This window comes from Zingiber officinale, chromosome 7A (assembly GCF_018446385.1).
Source record: "Zingiber officinale cultivar Zhangliang chromosome 7A, Zo_v1.1, whole genome shotgun sequence".
Taxonomy (NCBI): domain Eukaryota; kingdom Viridiplantae; phylum Streptophyta; class Magnoliopsida; order Zingiberales; family Zingiberaceae; genus Zingiber; species Zingiber officinale.
The window spans coordinates 102098099-102103452 of NC_055998.1; the positions used below are offsets into that span (position 1 = coordinate 102098099).

General features: G+C 37.2%; 1 long non-coding RNA gene across 1 annotated transcript; it reads left to right on the forward strand.

The window, feature by feature from the left end:
- The first annotated feature begins 379 nt into the window (after positions 1 to 379).
- On the forward strand, positions 380 to 4263 carry LOC122001920. Its single transcript, XR_006117521.1, has 2 exons — positions 380 to 871; positions 3969 to 4263. It is a non-coding gene; the product is annotated as an uncharacterized LOC122001920 (long non-coding RNA).
- Positions 4264 to 5354: the final 1091 nt, after the last annotated feature.

Consider the following 5354-nt stretch of genomic DNA (forward strand, 5'->3'; position numbering starts at 1 on the left):
GCTGCTCTGTGCGTCGCCGACGGCAGTGGCTCGGCGTCGGGTGGCTAGGGCACCGAGGGGTGAAGGCTTCGGCGGCGGAGAGGGCAGCGGTTAGGGCTTGGAGTAGTCGGCGGCGTCGGGGAAGAGATGAGGTGCGGGTCGGGCTTAAGGAATTCGGCGATATAAGAGAGAAAAAAGAAATAAGAAATATTTAATAAAAGAATTTATTAAAGGAACAATTCCTCACTTAAATCGGATAGCCCAAATAGACTTTTCTGGGCCCCGTTCCGGTCCCCGCTAACTCGTCCATACGAGCTCCGAAAAATTCCCGAAAAATATCCAAAAATTCTGGAAAATTCCCTTATTAATATTCGTCATTTTTCCAGTATTTTACAAAAGAAGAGTTTCATTATTGGAGGCATTGAATGGGGGTGGTGGGGAGAACGTACACAGGATTGGTTTGGATTAAATTGGTGCCGAAAGTTTATTGCCGGCAATTAAATGGACTACCGTTTCTTCTGTAAAGGATCAAAGTTATGTATTGAGACCATTGTGGCAGATAAAATTGGCCATCCGACATTGGAGTTTTTATGCCAAACAAGAAGAAATAGGACTTGTTTATTGTGGCTGTCTGACAGTTTCGAAGTTGGTTGAGCCAAGTTATGCAGATCTCTAGTCCACATTTGACACTTTGATTTTGTTGCTTGATTAAAACTTTGGAGGATCGAATTATACAGGGAAGAAGATCTCTCTTTGCCTTGCCTTATATTTATTTTGCAAAAATACAATCTGAATTTTGATATATCCTAGATTTATTTTTCCCAAGGAATCCTGTGGCAAATTGGAAAGGGAAGGACTTCAAAGCGATGCATTGGAGTCATCAAAGTGTCAGGTAAACTTAATCAACTGTCTTGAATTAGCCATTCACAATATATCTGTTAGTTAGAGCCCTAGAGCCAATCATTTGATAATTGTACGGACTCATGTATATCATATTCTTGTATATTAATAAAGGCATTTGTTTGGTTATTATACTTATTTATATTAGTGCCAAATAGACTAAGTATAATAGCGTCCTTGAGTAGAAGGTTCATACCTATATCAATCGATTAGTTGAATCGATAGTGAGATGATATAGGAAACACTACTCTAAATCATTCCTAGTCGAGTATTAGCATTCAGGGACAATGTTAATACAATAAGACTAGCATGTAGGTCAGCTCGATGACTTGATCTCACAAGTCATGGATATAGAGATATCAAGCTGACACATGGGTATGCATTAGAGAATGTATACTGAATGACCCGCCATGAGAAAGTATCATGGATCGTTATATGAGTGTCATATACTTTCTCATGTGGCTATTAGTATGACTATTAGTCCTTAGACCTGAAGTCACCATGGATCCCTACATAAGGAGTTATGTACTTTAGTTTCGTCAAACGTCACCCATAACTGGGTGGACTATAAAGGCGATTACTGGGTATATAATGAATTATGTAGAGGGATGTGAGTGATGTAGATGGAATCTATCCCTCCCATATGACGGGAGCAACATCGGTATTCTTGATAGAGTGAGACCACTAAGTGCATGGCCATACCCAAATCAGTCAACATTAAATGTTGAGCTCATTTGATCGAGTGAGTCTAACTTGGAGTTCAAGATTTAGATTGATTAGAGGATGACACGGTCTATGCCTCATATTGATCAATCTAGATGTCTAGGATAGAAGGACACTTGTCATTATTTTGTGAGTAGTCACAATTGGTAGTCACAAGGTGATGTCGGATCTCGACATTCTTGTAACTTGGGTAGTAATGATGTGTTGCTAGATACCGCTCATTACTTATGCTCCTAAATGGGTTTAGGGCATTGCCAACGTTACAAGAACCTATAGGGTCACACACTTAGGACAATTAGGTGGAGATTAGGTTCATATGATGAACCAAGAGGATTAGATTCATTTGATGAATCAAATTGGATTAAGAGTAATCCTAATTGGGCTAACTTGAGTTCGACTCAAGTTGATTCATGTGTTAAATGAGCCTAATTTAGATTTTGACTCATTGAATCAATTTAATTTAATGAATTAGATTCATTATATTAAGTTGGCTCGAATCAAATGATTGGATTAGATCCACCATGGTAGAGATGGAGTCAAGTTTGACTTGACTTGAGAAGGAAGACCAAAGGTCAATTTTGACTTGACCTTTTTGCCACCTCATTGGTGAGTTGGCATTAGGTGGACCAATAATGATGTTCCACATCATCATGGGTGCCACCTCATGGAAGTAACAAAGCCACTCTCTTAATGGTTTCATATTAATTGCAATTAATGCAATTAATGTGATTTTATGGTTTCATATTAATTGCAATTAATGCAATTAATGTGAATTTTGAAATGTGGCCGGCCACTTGGTTTTTGGGTGAAAAAAATTCATTTTTCATTCATGTGTGTGCATCTTCCTCCTTCTCCCTCTCAAGCTCTCCCTCTCCCTCTCCTCCCTTTGCCGAACCACATAGGTGCTAGCACACCTTGGTTTTTTGGTCATCTCCATCTAGTGTGTCCGTGTGGATACTTCTAGAGGACCGACGCTTGACGGTCTTGAGATCCGGCATCATTTGGACGAGCGAGAACGCGAAGGGCATCGCATCAAGGGTAAACACTTTTTCCTCATAGATCTAAGTAGTAGATCAGTTTTTGAACTCGTACAAGAAATAGTTTTTCGAATTTTTTATACGAATCTTTGCACGGATCTACGGCTTTGGGTCCTTCGGGGTTTCCGCGACGCGAAAAAGCGGTTTTCGCGGCTCGAAGAACCCAACAATATCTTTTACAACTTTTAATCAGCAATATGCAGTTACAGTATATGGATTCCTTTTTCGGTTAATTATATTGAGCTCTTGTTTGCTCTTAATATTACTGAGCTTATAGACATCCAAAGTAGTCTGTTGATTAACTTATATAACATATTCTTGGGCCAAGTGTTTGATTTGTCTACCATGAATCAATTTGCAATTCTAGTTCAGCTGTTCTGTTTTTGTTGTTACTGGAGAAATGCTCCAAGAAGAACAATGTTGCCTTCATTGGTTCATGTGAGTGCACTGTAGTTTAACTAGTCAAATGCTAGCATTACCTTCCTATTTGATATGGTACGAGTCCACTAGACACGAGTACAATAAGAGCTCCTCGGATGAAAGAGAAAGGTAGTTGGTGCAGTAGTTGGCCGGACCCCTCATTGTTTGTAACGTGATCAGAAATGAAGTCAAACAGGAATTGTGCACGAGAATAAAAACCAAAAACACTGAAAAGTTGAGTAGTTGAGCTCATTGGGAGCTTTGTGTATGATATACTGACATCTAATTAGGCATTTAATGCAAGTTCTCAGTAACTCGTAAACAGGGAGCTTTGTCATAGACAGCGTACAAAAAGTATGAAAGTGAAGCTCCCAACCACACTAGTAAGCCTCGGTGGATGCCGCACTCGGTGGCGGCGGAGGTGAGGCTTACGATTTCTGTTAGAAAAATATGTTTTTCTTTTGATTCACCTTGCTCTTAGAATCTGACTGTATAAGCTTGGAGAGCCAAAATGGAAGATGAAAAATTGTTTTGATCTTGTGAACATGAATTCATTATCCTCTAATGAATTCAAGTTGATAATTGATTGACGAAGACCTCACTTAGCAATGGAGTGCGAAATAAATAAATTTCATGACCTTTGAACAATGCATGCATATCATGGGTCTGTTCTCAAAATGTGTATGATTAAAAAAATATGATAACAAATCTTAAAAGAACTGGTGCCCTGCATGAATACTACAAGTATGATATGTCCATGTTTACACAGTAAAACATTGTGTTAATTAATGTAAACTATGCATATCATGGGTCTTGTTTCCAATTATTCTTGTTACATGGCCATATTGTATAATTTTTAAAAGCTTTCTTGTTACACTTGATCTGGTTTATTTGTTTGTTATTATGTAGGCAAAGGAGATTTGATGGGGATCAAAGATTTTTGTGGCACATGAAGATGACTATATGTATTCTTAGTGTTCTTGGATGGCTGATGGACTTTTAAAACATTCGGTTGTTGAACTTTGTATCATATTTTCTAGTAGCTTGGATGGATGATGGATCTTGTAAACTTTGTATCATATTTTCTAGTTGCTTGGATGGATCTTGTAAACTTTGTATCATATTTTCTAGTTAGCTTGGATGGATCTTGTAAACTTTGTTGAAATGTAAACTTCATGGAATCTTTATATTTCTTGAATTATGAGTTGATGTGTTGAAATGTTAAATTAGGATGTGTTGAAATGGTAAATTAGGATGTGTTGAAATGTTAAATTAGGATGTGTTGAAATGTTAAATTAGGATGTGTTGAATGCATATTATTGTTATTTGAATTTGTTTATGTATTTATGGATTGTATTGTAGAAATAAATTGAATCTGGAAAAAATATTTGATATAGGGACGAATTTGGCAACGAAAATTATTTGAGCCAATTCTATCGTAATTTGGGACAAAATTATTTTCGTCCCAGATTCTGGGACGAATTTGGATTCGTCCCAGATTCTGGGACGAATTCTGGGATGAATTTTGTGGATTCGTCCCAAAATTCGTCCCAAAATTCGTCCCAGAATTTGGGACGAATTCTGGGACGAAAATTTACCATACGATTTTCAAAATCGTGGACAATTTTTGTTGCCAAATTCGTTGCCAGATTTGCAACAAATTTATTATTCGTTCCAAATTTAGGAACAAAAATGGCAACAAAAAAAATTTTGTCACCGAATTTGTCCCCAAACTTGTTGCAATATTAGGGACAAAATTGGCAACAAAATATAATTTGTCACCGAATTCGTCCCCAAATTTGTTGTAAAGATAGAGACAAATTTACCCATGTGAATTCGTCCCCAAATTCGTTACTAAGTTTGCAACAAAAACTATTTTCGTTGCAAATTTGTATACTTTTTTGCAACGAATTTGGGGACGAAAATTTTATTCGTCGCCAAATTCGTCCCCAAATTCGTTCCTAAATTTGCAACAATCCATATTTCGTTCCAAAAGTTGGCATCAACCAGTTTGGGACGAAAAAATTTTTGTCCCTGATTTTGTCCCAAAAATTTTTGCAACGAATTTTTTTTTAAAATTCGTCCCTAATTTTGTCCCAGAATGCTTTTTTTTTTGTAGTGCCACAACTTAATTATCATTCAATTATACGGTTAGTTATTTGACTATTACCTCCCATGTACTAGGTCGTGTGGTCCCAAGATATCACACACCACAACTAACTCTTAATCTAGGAACTCACTTAGTTAGGTCTGAATTTAGATGGATTCTCATTAGGTTATTGGTTATTGATGGTA